At 37.2% G+C, this 17,098-nt stretch overlaps 1 protein-coding gene across 11 annotated transcripts in view; it reads left to right on the top strand.

Annotated features, from left to right (window-relative positions):
- The window catches only part of CADPS2 (calcium dependent secretion activator 2), a 548,265-nt gene that overhangs the window by 388,575 nt on the left and 142,592 nt on the right, over positions 1 to 17,098 (top strand). The gene's annotated exons all lie outside the window — the stretch shown is intronic.

Here is a 17,098-nt window from a genome sequence, read left to right as displayed (position 1 = left end):
AAACACACAGTGAAATGTGGAGGGGTGACTTGGGAAGAGAGAAAAATGCTATTATCACCTAGTAACAGATTTTAAATAGCAAACGCTTCTTACAAGAGGAAAAAAAAAAAAACCCACAAAGGAAAAATGTACATCAATATGCCGGTGATTTATGTGGGCTGCACTTTATGTTTCTTTTTGCCATTAAAGCCACTTGAAACAGAGAGGGAGAGAACCTATGAGATTAGAAGTCGCCTTTTAGTTCTTATGTACCACCTAGTATTAGGGTCTGCCCAGCTTAAGTGTCATCTGTATTTCTGTTGTAATGCATGTGGATGTCTGGGTAGGGTTTGGCGACAGGTTTGTGTATACCTAATGATTCTTGCTTTTCCGCTGTGGAACAAGTGTTCATCGATAAAGCGAGATAAATAATGGGGTTTATGTAGAGTCTCCTCCCAGCCCGTTTCGTAATCCACACTTGAGGAACAAGTATCCCCTTTTAGCACTCTGAGCCAGTGACCTCACCTCTTGTTTTACCAAAAGGGCAAAATATCGCCTAATGCAGGCCCCCGCAACTGTGCATCTCTGACCTTAAAAATCTCTCCACCTTGCTCCCTCTCTCCTCCCAATCTTGTTCCAGGGAACCTTCGCTAGGTGGGGCTCCTCCCATAAAGGAGATACCCTTTATCTCATCCCCTTTGTACCTTGCCTCACCCATTATTCCATCTCCCCCTCTTTATATTTCCTTTCTTCCCACAAGCCTAAGCTTCATCTAGCCGCACAACATAACAGAGTGGTAATACTTGCTAACTAGGTGAGGTAGGGCAAGTTTCTTCATCGAGTTCTGTCTCTATTTCCCCATCTGTAAGAAAGACATAAGATAGTATGTCTCTCAGAGATCATAAGTTGTGATAGGGATTAAATGCATTCGTGTATATCAAACACTTAGAACAGTGCCTGGCTTGCGAGTGGTCAAAAAAATGTTAAGGGATAGTTTACATTGTCTTAAGTATTATTATCCCGTCAAGCTATCTTTCCATTGTTCTCTTTCTCTTGCCCACCAAACTCCTCTCACCATTTCCCCTGTTTGGCCCCCAGCTCCTCACTTGCCGGTGAGGCTGCTTGAAATGGATTGCCTTCTCCAGCTCCACCCTCCTTACTCTCGTGGGAAAGTTGACGCTGTGGAATATCCAAGACCCCGTGCTTCTGTAAATGCTGCTCATTTTCCCTGATGCAGCTATCTCAGCGCTCCTCTTTTTATTTTATTCTATTATCTTCATTTTTTTTGGCCGTCTCTTTGCTAATAGTTCGTGTTTCTCCAGACCCCAAGTGTGGCATTTTCTCACGTCTGTTCTTGAACTTGCTCTCTTCTTTCTGAGAATTTTTTTCTACTTCAGTGAAAAATTCTGTGTTGGTGATCTTGCCACTTTCCACAGCTTCAACTATGACCTCTCTTCATACAGATAATTCCAACCCAATTATTCTCCTAAGCTACAGATCTCTATCTACAACTGGCAGCTTGAATCTTCTACTGATGGCTTAAACTCTCCACATTTAAAACTAAATCCATCATCTCATGAAACCAGCTCCTGTACCTCTCTGAGCTCCTAGCAGAGTGCCTGACAGGAAGTAACACTCAGGCACAAAGTAAGTGTTCAGTAAATACTTGATGACTGAGTGAATGACTTTGTTATTTGTATTAATATCACTTCCAGTAATGGCCATTCATCTTTCATTTATCTTTTCCTTTTACCTCCTAGCCCCATTTTGTTGCCAATGTCAATATTGTCTTTACAGTACTCCTCAGATTTGTCTTTTAGCATTTCCGTTGTGTCTACCCTGATTCTGGCCTTTATTTTTTCTTGCTTATCTACCTTTATTCATCTCTCCACTGCTTTTTCCTCCTCACATTAGTCTAGCAATCACCTTCAAAATTACAGGCTAACTTTTACCATACTCCTTTGCAAAAGCCTTCGGTGATTCTCATTTCATTAATAAATTAAAAATAAATTACAAGTATCGGGTTTTTCCAATATCATCATGTTCTGTCTACCTCGTTTGAAGTCCCGGTATTCTTCGCTCCATAATCTTTACCCCAGACAACCTGTTTATCCTCCCTGTAAGGTTTCTTTTTTCAAGTTTCTAAACAGTCAGATATCACAAAATTCCTCTAAGAAGACTTCTGTTAACTCAAGCGAACACTACAAACCTTGTACCTGTAGTTATAAACTTTATCATGTATACTTGTATGTGCACACACACTCGCACACGTGCACGCCTGCTTCTACTGCACTAGATCATATTTTAAAAGCAAAAACTACTTCTCATTCCCCTATTATCCTCTGTAAGCCTTAACACAGTGCCTTGCATATTGTGGGTGTAGAATAAGTACTTGCTGAAGTCCCCACTGCTGCCTTTTCTCACCCTACAATAAAATAAGACTGATCCTAATCTCTTCAGACTTTCACCTCATGATGGAACTCAGCCTTCCTTGGAAATTAGGGGAATGTTACAGAGTTTAGTCACTTTTCCTATTACCCCAAGCTAAACCCTCCACACTCAGCAAACTTTGGGGGGGTGGCGGGGGGTGTTGTGTGAGGTGGCAGGGCAAGCGGGGGACCGTGAGGATAACCGGATGGTAACCTTTGATAGTCAAAGTGAGGGGCTGTTGTACAATAGTAGACACTGTCTCGTATCTCTCCGGGCACTGTCTTAATTCCTCCTGACCAATGGATATCAAAAGCTCGGCCCCCCAGTGTTAGGCAGCACTCTGAAATGCAAGAGGATAAAAAGGTTACAGTGGAACAGACAAACCCAGAGAGCCCTGTATGATCAGATTATTTTAGTCATTAACACAGAAAGGTAAAGTTAAATTGAGAACATGAAGTGGAAAATTCAGCTTATGTGCCCCCAAAATGTATGTGTTTGAGACACATTTTAATGGAAAGTTACTGAGGCCACTGGGAGCTGCTGCCACCACCTGGGAGGCAGCCTGATTTGAACCTGTGGGTTGCCATAGTTACTTCTATTCTGTAAACTATTGTTTTCCTTATGATGGTACACTGTAAAATACAATGTAAGGTATGTTTATACGTTCATGCATATATTATACTTAATATTACACGTTAAATTCATTTTCCAGGTTAAAATATATACCTATGAAGGTATCTCTGGGTGGTGCTTTAGAATAGAAATTTGAGTCAGTCTCTGATTCAGCATTTAGGTCGTATGTAACTTAAGAAAAAAAAGAAAGGAAGGAGTATAGGTTTTAGGGAAATTTGAACCTCAGTTAGGGTAGAAATATTCCAAGATAACCCAAAAGGCATAATGTTTCCTATAATGTTTAGAGTCTAACAGATGTCATTCAGAGATGTCGTGCTGTCTCAATGAAAGAATTAAAAGAGGCAAAAGATCTCTACTTGCATCTTGGCTCTGAAATTTGCAAGCTGACCCATGTTGGGCAAATCACTTAACATTTCTGAAATGGGCATTCTCATATGGAAAAGGGGAAATATTAAGGTGAAGGTCCTGGATAATTATAAAATACTCTATCAGTATTGATTAGTCATTATTCTGGTATGTTTCCCTTTGTCAGCCAGCCGCGAGCATGTAAATTGTAAGAGGAGGAAAAACATGAAAAATAGGTAGTTGCTCAGTGGAAATATTTCAGCGTGTAAGTAATTATATTCTTAATTTCTTTGCTAATAGAATATTCTGGGTTTTAGCAACCTCCCCTTGTGAAAATAAGCTTCTCTTATCCTTGTCTGTGGCATCTGATATTTATACAGACTTCCGTTAAAAATACTGTCAATGTCAAGTCTGACTTTTCTACAGTGTTTGCCGTATTCTCTTGTTAAGATCATCTTTCCATCTGTCAAGACACTCACTCAAAGAGTCGTTTTGCTCATTACCTGAACCGCCTCTGTCAAAAATTCAAAAGAAAAGAAGACTGCCTTTTGTTATGGATGGACGCGAAGGACAGCAGTGCTGTCTGGATCTGAACCGTTTCCAGGAGCCCGTCGTGTCACATGGCGCTGAGCGCCCTTAGGCGTGTGCCTTCCCTGCAGACACAGCGTCTCTGAATAGCACTCTGAGTGTTTCAGGAGTAAAAGAATAGAGTTAGACAGAAAAGGTCTGGCTGGTACTAGGACCGAGGAAGAAAGAGAAAAGTGAGTCAAGGACAGAAACCGACCCACTCGTGCAGGATGCTAGCCACGTACGGCCGTGAAGAACACAGCCCGCACTCAGCGTGAGCGCCCCTGAGGACTGTCAGCGTGGAGAAAACAGACTTTCAGAGACGATGCCTGTAGGGCAAAGTTCCAGGTTGATGTGCATGGTTAGACATCTTGGTTTTGTGAGTCAGGCTGAGGGTGGAGAAACTAAAGCAGCGACACAAAATGGCTTTTATGTCCCGGTTTAATGTAAGGGATGCAGTGGAGTCGCTGACCCTTGTACGGTCTAGCAGGGCCATCTCAGAACTGCTACACACCCGGCAGAGGCCAGCTCAGCTGTGCGAGCTTTCGAGTACAGGGTACAGGGAGTACGACGTGACTATAGTTTATATGGAAAGTAATCCCTACTTTCTGTGGATTCCAGATCATATCACAGAGTAATAGGCAACCTTCACGGGAATCAGTCAAATCATCATATCACAATACCTCCGTCTTCAGAGATCATAACATTTCCTCTTACCTATCACTTCAGAAATCATGCCTCAACTTCCTGCCTCTCATTTTGGAGACAAGGATGCATATTTTGAGTCACATCATAGAAGCCTGCATCAAATAGGCTCATCAAGAATTTTCATTACCAGTTCTTAATTCTAGTCTTTGACATATGACTTAGAGAAATTAAGTCTAGGTATCACACCCATTGTGAATCTAGAGACTCACTTCTGGGACAGGGGAGCAACCAGATAAAATGTCATCGCAAGGTGAAATTTACACGGTGTGGCTAACCTGACAGATTTTATCCCAGGTGATATGTGCGCAGAGGTGGAAGAGGTAAGTTACCAACGAGGGCCTTTTAAATATACACCGAGGAACCGTTTTTGATTCTATCAGAAACCATAGTACAGCCCAAATCCGCCTCAATCAAACTTTCGAACAGAAATATCTACCCCTACTCAAGCTGGAATTCAATACTAAAGATAATTATGCTCTTTAAAATAAGGCAAAAAACAGAAAGTGAGCGATGTGGGTGGAGACTTACTAAGTTGGAAATAGCACGGAGCTAGGAGCACAACTGTCTTCCTGCCGAGGTTCCCCCACTTTTGAGCTGTTTCATTTGGAGCAGTTGGTCCTGAGCCTCAGTTTCCCAACCTGTTCCTTGTGAGTAATATCATCGATGCTGCCTACCTGATGAGGTTCCTGAATAGGTCAAATACGATTATGTAAGCACTTTGTAAATGATGAAAATATCATGTAAATATACCATACCGTACATATGGTATGGTAGTTAAATAAGCTTTGGGGAATTGCTCTGTAAAAGACAGTGCAAAGGTGAACTTGATAGTGGTGTTACTGCAGCACAATTTACACAAGTCTCAAGCAGGAAGATGAGACTGGAAAAGCATTGAATAGGTGCCTCACTTCAACTACCACCCATAAGCATTAGAAGGAGCCATGGGGAGGTTCTGGGATCACCCCCCTTCCATCCCAGCCCCTCGTGTTGCTGGAAAGCATTGTGGGCCTAACAGGGCAGCAGCATAGACACAGCCGGAAGCAGGAGCCAAGTATCCCATCATCCAGAGTAAGTAAGTTGCCAGGCTGCAAGTTGGGGGGAATGGTTACTAAGGTCACCGAATCAATTTTCTCTCTTTTCCCTCCACACCATTCATGCACAGCAAACACTCCTGGTTTTTTCTGAAACAATGCACAAAAGAGCCTACTGAAGGTAAATCACTGAGGAAGAGATAAAGCAAAGGGATTTTTCAGTATGACTTTGAATATAGATCAAGTTAACAATGAACAGAAGCAAGAGCTACTTTTCTGGTGTAGCTTTTCTTAAGCTTGGGACCTTTAAAGCCTCTTAGCATCTAAAGTGTGGAATGGAGTTTGGGGTCTTGCATTGGATCTCCATGTAGTTTTCCAACATACTAAAATTTTTAAAGAACATAGTATGTGATGCTTTTGCATAAAAACAATCAAACAAAACCCAAAAGCTATATATATACATCTGAACCATTTACCATTACTGTTGCCAGTCAGTTTGGTACTTTTAGATCTGTGTTGATCTAAACAGGCACAAGATTGGCCTGTTATTTTTCTTTCTCATACTGTTTTTGTCAGGATTTGGTATCCAAGGTATTGTAGCCATATAAAATGGGTTGGGGAGCTTTCCCACTTGTTCTGTTTGAGATTCGAAAGGTTTATCGGTAACCCATTTTTAAAATCATCTGGGAGAGGTACAAACCACTAGGTATAAAATAAACAGGATATAAGTATATAATGTATAACAGCAAGAATATAGCCAATATTTTATAATAACTTTAAATGGAGTATTATCCATAAAGACATCAAATCACTATATTGTACACCTGGAACTAGTATATTATAAATCAACTATACATCAATATAAGTAAAGAAAGAAATATTTTTCCTATTCCAAAAAATAAAAGTTACATCAAAAAATAGGAAAACAAAACCATCTGGCCTTAGGGACCTATTTGTGAAAAGATTTTTCACCACTGCATCAGTTTATTTTATAGTTAAAGAACTATCAGGTTTTCCATTTATTTCCTGAGTGAATTTTGTCAGGTTATGATTTTCTGGGAAATAGTGCATTTCATCAAAGTTTTCAAATGCATTGATATTAAGTTATTCAAATTGTTGTTTTTATACTTTTTTTCCTGCCTATGAATATCTTCCCTTTACATTCTAATAGTGTTTATTTTTACCTTCTCTCTCTCTTTCGCCCTCAATCCATCTTATGAGAAGTTTGCGAAATTTATTGGTCTTTCCAAAGAAGCAATTTTTGGCTTTGTTGAACTCTGTTGTTTCTATGTTTTCCATTTCATTAATTTTTTGAAAAAATAAACTTTTTTATTTTAGAATAATTTTAGATATACAGAAAAATTGCAAAGATGGTACAGAGAGTTTTGGTATTTCAGTTTAGTCTAATGTTACATACATAATAATGTCATACATTCCTACAGCACATTTGTCAAAACTAGAAGACCAATATTGGCACATTACTCTTAACTAACCATGAGGCCTTATTTGGATTTCACCAGTCCATTGGGGTTTTTTGTTGTTGTTGTTTCTTTTTTTTTAAATGTGTTTTTTTCTTTTCCAAGATCTAACTCAGGATACCACATTACATTCAGTCCTCAAGTCTCTTCTGATCTGTGGCAGTTTCTCAGTCTCTCTTCCTTGTTTTTCATGACCTTGACAGTTTAGAGGAGTACTGGCCAAATATTTTGTCAAAGGTCCCTCAATTGGGGTTTCTCTGACGTTTTCACGATTAGACTGGGGCTACAGGTTTTTGAAGAAATGAAATACCCTCTCATCTCATTCTTTCTGGGAGCACATGATATCTACAAGACATAGCTGGTCATGTTAACCTTGATCACTTAGTTAAGGTCGTGTTTGCCAGCTTTTTCCACTGTAAAGATATTGTTTTGCTGTCTCCATGTGCTATTTTTTGGATGTAGGTCACTAAGTCCAACTCATACTCAAGAAGAGAGGGGAATTAAACCCTACTTCCTGGAGGGAGGACTAGCTACCTATAGTAAATGGGAATTCTTCTGCAATGAAGATTTGTCTCTTGTCCCCTGTGTATTTAGTCAACCACTTGTTTATATCAATATGGATTCATGTATAGTTACTTTATACTTTGGGTTATAATCCAATACTACTTTGTTTGGTTGCTCAAATTGTTCCAGCTTAAGCCATTGAGAGCTCTTTCAGACAGACTCCCTTTGATGTGTTTTTTTGAGCGCTTTCTTACTCTCTGGTACTAAAACATGCTTGTAGTTCATATTGTTTTTTTCCCTGCCTCAGCCCTAGAATCAGCCATTTCTCCAAAGATCCCTGATAACCTTTTCTTAGAGAACGGTATATAGAAACCAAGATCGGGATGATGGATATGCTCATTGCTATAGGGATGCCATTGCTTCCAGGCCCTCTGAGTGGACACAGCTAGGTGATATGTATGTATGTATATATACTAACCCATGAGTTCATACTGATGTCTCCGTCTCTAGTCCAATACCACAAAGCTCATATCAGCCACCCTCTCTTGCTTATTCATAACTTCTCTCTTCAACAGTGAGAAATCTGGCTTCTACCATCCCATCCATTTACTTATTTGTTCAACCCCAGTATACATGTAAAGCAGTTTCAGAATTTGCCAACTAGAGTACGCTGTGTACAGGGCCTTTAGTTATTGGCCTTAGAGTTTCCAATCAAAAATGTTTTCCAAAGTTCAATATGACACCTTCTTTTTTCCCCCACTCTATTTAGTGAGGTTATGTCATACAATACAGTTAGAGTCACTTGCACAATATGCATTCCATCCTGGGATCCCTCAGCGTCCTGGTTGATATAGAATTTTTTTTTTTTTTCTTTAAGCTTGTGTACAGTAAAGTTCACTCTTTTTGCTATACAGTTCTTATGGTTCTGTGGGTTTTGACAAATGCATAGAGTCATATATTCACCACCCTAGTGCTAGTTCTATCACCCTAAAAGTTCCCCTGTGTGCCCCCTTTTGTAGTCAACCATTTCATTAAATTTTGTCTTTGATTTTATTATTCCATCCTTCTACTTTCTTGGATTATTTTTTCTACCTTCCTAAATTAGCTGTTTAACTCATTACTAGTCATCTTTTCTTCTTTTCTAAAATAAGTATTTAAGGTTAAATTTCCACTAAGTACTCCTTTTGCTACATATATGCATTTTGATAATGTATTTGATTCAAATTCACTCTAAGTAATTCTAACTTTCCATTATAATTTCTCCTTAGACACAGGGTTGTTTATAAGTATATTTTCGAATTTCTAGGAAAGTGAATTTTTTTTTTGGTTATATTCTTGAAAATTGATTTCTAACTTAATTTCTTTGTGTTCAGAGAATGTAATCTGTATGATACTGATTCTTCATAACTTGAGACTTCTTTATGTCCAGTTATGTGTTAAATATTGTAAATGTTTCATGTCATTTGAAAAAATATGTATATTCTGTAGCTTGGTAGGGCAAGCAGGAGTTTCGTGGTTCAAATCTTCTAAACTCTTACTGGTTTTTTGTCTGCTTGATCTGTGGGGTTATGACCAAGGTGAGTGGAAGGCTGCCACTGCAGTGGTGGTTTCTTCCTCTACTTCTGCAAATTTTTGCTTCGTATTTTGAGACTGTTCATTAGGTGTATTCAAGTTTAAAAATTATTAAATATTGTTGGTGAATGGAAATTATTATTATGATTTAGTGACCCTTTTCATAATTAGTAATGCATTTTACATTAAAGTTTATTTAAATGGTTATTAGCATTACCTTCTTTTGGCATTTGTCTGATATATGTTTATTCTTACTTTTAGTCTTTCTGTATTCTTGTGTCTTATAAATAGCACACTAGATTCTGATTTAATTATCCAATGTAACAATTTCTGTTTTTTAATTAGTTTAGTCCATTTACAATTATCATGTGTATAGATATAAGTAAATTCATTTCTACCATTTTATTTTGGGCTCTTTTTGGCTCATGTCTCTAAGCTTTTTGTTTCTTTCTTGCCTCCTTTTTGTTTCACCCAGTTTATTTTCTTTTTTTCTCCTCATTTACATTTTTCACCTTTTGAGATTTTACCATGTATGTGACTAAAATTTTAAATCTTATGCTAATCAGCAAATTTTCTCCTCCTTCTGAAAAGTGCAGAGACCTTAGAACATTTCCCTCCAGTCACCCCCTTCCTGGCTTACATGCTTATGTTATCTGGTATTTTAACTGTATCCTTATTTGTTTTCTAATCTTACACATTAGACATTATTTTTATTATTTTATACTCAATACTTGCTTCAATTTAGAAATTACTTTTTTCCTAAAGTATATTCTTTGGAATTCCATATAATGGAATACCTATAGGTAACAAATTTTGGAATTTCTTTGTTTCAATCACATTTTTGAAAGAAAATTTTGCCTGTTATACATTCTACGCTGACAGTTATTTTCTCTCAGAACTTTGAAGATAGTACTCCATTTTCTTCTGACTTCTGGGTTAAGAAGGCTTCATTGCCATTCTTTTGAGGGAGATTTGATTTAATAGTTTTAGGATTATTGCGTTCTTTTGTGTTTTGTGGGTTCACTGTTCAGTAATATGTCTACATGTGGATTTCTTTTTAAATAATTCTGTTTGGGAATTTTGTGGCTTTCTGACCCATGTGCGCTGATATTGGGTAAGTGCAAATTTCTTTGAATTTACCTTGATTGGGATATGAAGATCCATGTTTGTCATCAGTTCTGGAATATTGTAATCCCTTTAACTATTGTCTCTCCTCCAATCTTGCTCTCCCTTAAACTCCAATTACCCATATATTAGGCATTTTATCTTCTGTATCTCTTAATGTCTCTAATGTATATTCTGTCTACTTATTTCTCCAGCTGCATTGTATATAATATTTTTAGTTCTGTCTTCTACTTCAGGACTCAGCAGACTTTTTCTGTAAAGGGCCAGATAGTAAACATAATAAATATCTTGGACTTTGTGGGCTATATGGTCTGTCACAACTACTTGACTCTTACTGTAGAGCAAAAGCAGCCAAATGGGCAGTATGTAAATGAATGAGTGTGGCTTGTGTTCTAATACAATTTGATTCACAGAGACAGGTGGTGGACTATCATTTACTGGCCCTTGCTCTACTTCCACAGTTCTCTCTTCAGCTATGACACCTGCTTTTTAACCTACTCATTGAATTGTTAATTTCAGTTATTAATTTTTTTAGTTCTAGAAATTCTCTTAGGTTCTTTTTTAAATCCATTTGGTCATTTCTGAGTAGCTCTCATTCCTTTCTTGGCTTTTGTTTCCTTTTTTGTTTCCTTAGACCTTTTATAATTAGTTATTTTGTATTCTGATCATTGCGATAACTAAAATTTCTAGGTGTTTCTATAAATCCATTGTTTCTGCTGATGTTTTTGCCATGGTCAACCATTTGCTTATTCTGCTAGCAGTTTTTGTAGTAAGCACGTATACTTGGATTCATCTGTGGAAATTCTACAAGGCCAGGGTTGAGAATGCTTTCTTCCCAAAAGGATTTGCTCTTGCTTTTACTTGGTGATAGGAGGTGCTACTGGAGCTGTTTTATTTTCCATCTTGGAGATTCCTCGATTGCACAGGTGGTACCCAGTTTAATGAGGTCAGGCAAGTGGTGCATATTCTCAAGAAAGACTCTTTTCACTCAGTCTATAGATGTTGTACAAACAGACAGATTTCCTTGTTTGTTCTCCTTTGCAAGGATATTGATTTTCTAGCCCATCCTTTCACTGATAGTATAGCCCATTCAAACGTCCCATTTTTTGCAGGCATCTCAAGTGTAGCTGCCCATGCAGATTAGGTCTCTGAGCCCGTGGTGCATTCCCTTGAACAACACAGCTACAGAACCTCCTTGGAATCGACATTTGCCCTTAAGGCAGCCCTGGTGTTCACATTCACCCCTACTTTGATTTCAGCTCCTAGTTCATTTTTATTTTCCTGCTCTTGGGAGAATTTTTTACTTTCTTATAAGTACAACATAACATTTAACTGTATTTGCTATAATTTATTCAGTGTTTAGGAGTTTTGTAGTGAAGAGGGACTTTTGGAGTATCACATCAGTCTACTATAATAGGAGCAGAAATCACATGATAAAACTTGCATTTTGAGAAAAACATTTGGACATCTCAAAGGAGAACCTCCTGGGACTCTCTCCCTAACCCTTCTGCTTCAAGTGCCCCCTGGTTAACTGCTGCTCATCCATTGCATCTCAGCTTTAATATTCCCAAACTGAATCCTTACCTGAAATTCAAACTACATCAGAGCTTTGTACTTCCGCCCTTCTTAAATGTAATGTACACTTACTGTCTTAATTTTTCTTTTTTATGCCTTTCCCTATTATAAATTCTATTAGGGAAGGAGTCATTTCTGTTGTGCTTATATTGTATCCCCAGGACCTGGCCAGTACTCGATAAATATTTGTTGAGTAAGTAAATGAATGACATTGGACCATATGTTTACAAATTTTATAGGTGACATGTTGGGGCACTTCATAAATAGATCTCACAATTACACGTTCTTCATGAGTTAAATGCAGTGAGTTTTATGGCCCGTGGAAAGACCCCATGTAACCAGCAAGATTGTGCCATTTTACAACATAGAAATTAATAAATTGAAACAATGAAATACCCTTTTTATATATAAAATTGAAAATGATTATAACAAATGATGAAGACCACAGTTGATGAGGTTAGAGGGAAATTAATAATTTCATACACTGTGGGTCAGAGTATAAGCTGGTAAGTGCTTTCTTAAGAAGCAGTTTTGTGATATGTATCAAATGCCTGAAAATGTCATCTCATTTGTCTTAGCTCAGGCTACCATAACAAAATACCATAGTCTAGGTGGGTTAAACAACAGAAATTTATTTTCTAACAGTTCTGGAGACTAGAAGTCTGGGCACCAGTGTGGTTGGGCTTTGAGGAGGACTCTTTTCCTAGCTTGTAGATGACTCCCTTCTCTCTGTGTTCTTACAGAAGAGAGAGAAAAAGATCTCACTCTTCCTCTTCTAACAAAGCCACCAATCCTATCAGATTGGTGTCCTAGCCCTATGACCCCATTCCACCTTAAGTACTTCCTAAAAGCCCTGTCTCCAGACACAGTAATATTGAGGGTTGGGACTTCAACATATGAACTTTTAGGGAAATACAGTTTGATCCATAGTACCATTTAACCTAACAATATACTTTCAGGAATTTATCCAAAGGAAACAATCAGAGATGGGTTAAAAATATTTAGTGTAAGATTGGTTATCGCAACAGTGTTGATGGTATGAAAAAAATGGAAAAAGTCTAAATTTCTACTAATAGAATATTGGATTAATATATTATGGTGCTAAAGACTGTCATACAGAGTGAAGTTAGTCACAGAGTCACTCTATATGATATCGTATAATATCGCTTATATGTGGAATCTAGAAAAATGGTACAGATGAACTTATTTGCAAAGCAGAAATAGAGACACAGATGTAGAGAACAAACATATGGATACCAAGGGGGGAAGTGGGGGTGGGATGAACTGGGAGATTGGGATTGACATATACACACTACTATGTATAAAATAGTTAACTAATGAGAACCTACTGTATGGCACAAGGAACTCTACTCAGTGCTCTGTGGTGACCTAAATGGGAAGGAAATCCAAAAAAGAGGGGATATATGTATACGTATACATACTGTATACTGACTCACTTTGCTGTACAGCAGAAACTAACATAACATTCTAAAGCAGCTATACTCCAATATAAATTTTTTAAAAAATATATGGTACATCCATATAATGAAATATCATTCTTCCATTAAAAAGCATATATTAGAATATTTAAATGATGTGAGAAAATGTTTATACTTCATTAAAAGAATCAAATTATACGTTAGAATGTGCAATATATGTATAGATTTATAGAAAGAAGGCTGGATTATATTTACAAAATGGTATTACTAGTTATTTCTGATGGGGGCATTTAAGAAAACTTTTGTCTTTGTATTTTTTTGAATTCTCCTCCCAAATTATGATGTGTATATAGTTCTTTAATTTTTTTAAAAAGTTATTTTTAAAAATAATATTAGGTATTAGGCAGAGATGATACTTATATCAAAGAACACTATCAACCTTAATTCTCTTTATTTTTAAAATCCTCTTGATATTTTATTTTTCTTGAGTTCTAGAATTTTGTGCAGTATTGATTTTAGTTGGTTCCAGGAGAGGACAGTTATGAGACACCTTGATACCTGTCCTTGACCTGTCTGTCCATCATTACTTCACCACAAAAACTAAGTCACAAGATCATGTATCTTCATAGTGTCAGATTCCTGCCTTCTTTTTTTGTAGAAGTATCTAAAACCTCCAAAGAAAATAGAATACAGTTGGAAATTCAAATATGGAAAGGATCAGGAGGGAGGAGGGTTTGGAAAAAGAGAATATGATTTTTAAATTTCATTTCTGAGATATTTTCTCCTAGAAAATCTGTTTCTTCTATTTCAGTGAATGTATAGGGGTAGAATTAATTTCTTCTTCTGGATATTTGAAAATTTCAGGGGAAGTAAAAGGACACTGATTATATATTATATGACCATCCAAATGATACATCATTTTGTTTGAAACAATAGGAGGTGTTATAGATTTGAGAACAAAAATGAGAGATTATTGTTTTCTCCCTCATCTTCCACCATTTCTTATTTTCTTGTGTGCTGTGTCTTCCTCTTTTTTTTTTTTTTTCTGTTCACAAATGGATATTGGTGGGAAATACACGAAGTGCAAAGTGACTTTTACCTGCTGTGCTGTAGGCAGAATTGACAATTCAGAAATACCACCCTCTAGGTGTCTCTCCCCTTCTCACTCTCTCTGGAGGAAGCTAAGATGTCATACATTCCTCATCAGAGAGGGCAGGTGAAAAGAAGCCTATGAGAAACTCAAAAGCACCATGAACTTTGCCATTTGCCCACTCATTGCTTGCAAAATATCTTTTACCACAAACCACCAAACTGCCAGGACAAGCAAACCTACCTGAGGAGTTTGGGGAGGGAGGGAGTATGAGGCGGGAAGGTAAAGGAAATCTCATCAATTTACAGGACTTTTCTATATGTTAACTCCTGGTGTATTTATTCAACCCACAAACTTCCCAAGCACTCTGTTCCAGGCGGTATGTCCACTCCTAGAGATTATTAAGCGAAGGGGACATTTATCCTTCGAGTATCTAGCAGCTGTCCCACTGATAAAAGTGATTAAGAAAATAACCATAGAAGATGTTACAGTTTTCATTGAGTAATAGAACAAATGCTCATCAGCACTAAATAGTGCTTTTTAAGTGGGAATTGTAGGGAGATACCATGACTAAATAATTCTCGGATGTGCTATTAAAACAAATTAAACCCATTTCTTTACTGTCAGCCTTCTCAGACCTCACTGTTGCACTAAGAACCTCCAACAAGGTCTCATGATTCGTGGTGTTCAAAAAAAAAAAAAAATACAGGGGGTGTTTCATCCTTTTTGTTGGAGTGCGTCACAGAACCATTACTCCTTAAAATATGTTGGCAGCCAGTAAATCGTCTTTACCTAAATTCACCCAGATGAAATGGATGTTAAACATGCCAGAATTAGTCTGTATTAGTCTTATGGGCCTCTGAAATGTTGTATGATACTGAAAAACACAGGAACTGTCTACTGTCGAGCCAAGGGAAGTGAAGTTACTGGGTTCGTCCACATCAGAACATTTAGGCAGAGCCCATCCTTGATATTTTCTCTTCTGCTCAAATACCCAACTCTGCAACCCAGTTGTGTACTCTTCTCCTCAGATCTTTCTTGAAATACAGTGGAATCATCATTTCCCTTCATGGAAACTATTCTCTGAACTACCCCAAAAGCCATCAGAGATCACAGGAAATGGATGGGTAATACTGTGCATGCCTCTTGTTCCGGAGTTGTCTTTTCAGAACATCTCCTTCACTTTAGAGCTTATGTTGTACTCATTACAGAAGGAACTGGTAATCATGACAAGATGTCACCTATACAGAAAAGATTCTGTTTGCTTTAAAATGCCTAATATGCCAGATTGATGAATAGCACAAATTATAAAACCCCTTAGTTCATGGAGGAATTGAGTAAAATTAATTTGTACAGGCCTTAATATGTATAGGAACTATTTTTTGGAGGAATCCGCCTTTCAAAAAAGGTGTTCTCTGTGTGCGTGGGTGTGCACCTGTGCACACATGTGATGGTTTCTGTGAAAACAGAATATGACCCATAGGCAGACGTAAGATCAGTCTATTAAGTATGAATCAGTGGCAGAAAGTTCTGTTGTATGATCCTGTTTTTGAAGAATTTTTCAAGTATAATTATCATAGACACAACTGCATGTGGTGTTCAATTGCTTATTATGTAATACCGGAAGGAAGTTCTGTGTCATAGCTTATTTGACAGTATCTATAATTAAAAGAAGTGTACCTGCTTTATAACTTGTTCATATCTTAAATTTGTTTCACAGAACACTCTATTTTTATTAAAATCATGTAACTTCTGTAACTACAGGCATCAGGAAAAAAATGAAAATGTTAACTCTTGGTACATGAACATACACTTCCTTCCCATTGGAACCACTTTAATGTAATAATATAATAATATAGGCATAGAGTTAAACCCCAGTTAACATTCAAATCAGAAAACTGGTCTTCTTTGTTAGAATTTTAAATAACCACATTTTAACATCGTCTTTTTATCAATGTCAAAGAGGCATTATTATTTTTGCTTTTATTATCTCAGGAAAACAATTCTATTCTTGAGATTTAAACCAGTTCATTTCATTAATAATTAAAATGGCAGGTAAACACTAAAAATTTTCTGCTAAGTGTAAATACATGCTAATTTTTTGTTAGAGATCTTTTTACCCAGAATTCTTAACTATAATTCCTGCTCTAACTTGCTTTTCAAAAAATTTTCTATTTTACCTACTGTTATATAATAAAAATATTCCAAACAATTCATGCCATATTAATACTAATAAGTAATAATATTATGTGATATTACTAATTCATGAATTCTTATAATCGTATATAACTGATACTTTTTATTCTATATAACACTAATTCATTTCTTTAGCATTTATATATTGAATATTAACTATATGCCATCTACTGTTCTATGCACTAGGAGTACAGCACAAAGAGACAGACAGTAAACAAATAAATATATCACATGTCGGACGATGGCAGTATATACAACGGCAAGTAATAAAGAGGCCTGTGGAAATGGGAGATTACACTCTTACACCAGATGGTTAGAGATAATCTCGCTAATCCTGAGTCATGTCGGTAGAGATAAGAAGGAAGTGAGTGAGCAAGCCATGTGTGTGCATAGGGAAAGGCTCCTGGGCAGTGGAAGCTGCACATG

The sequence above is a fragment of the Eubalaena glacialis genome, chromosome 8 (genome assembly GCF_028564815.1).
Source record: "Eubalaena glacialis isolate mEubGla1 chromosome 8, mEubGla1.1.hap2.+ XY, whole genome shotgun sequence".
NCBI classification, from domain to species: Eukaryota; Metazoa; Chordata; class Mammalia; order Artiodactyla; family Balaenidae; genus Eubalaena; species Eubalaena glacialis.
The sequence above is the reverse complement of the archived record's forward strand: the minus strand, read 5'-3'. Positions and strand labels throughout refer to the sequence as shown.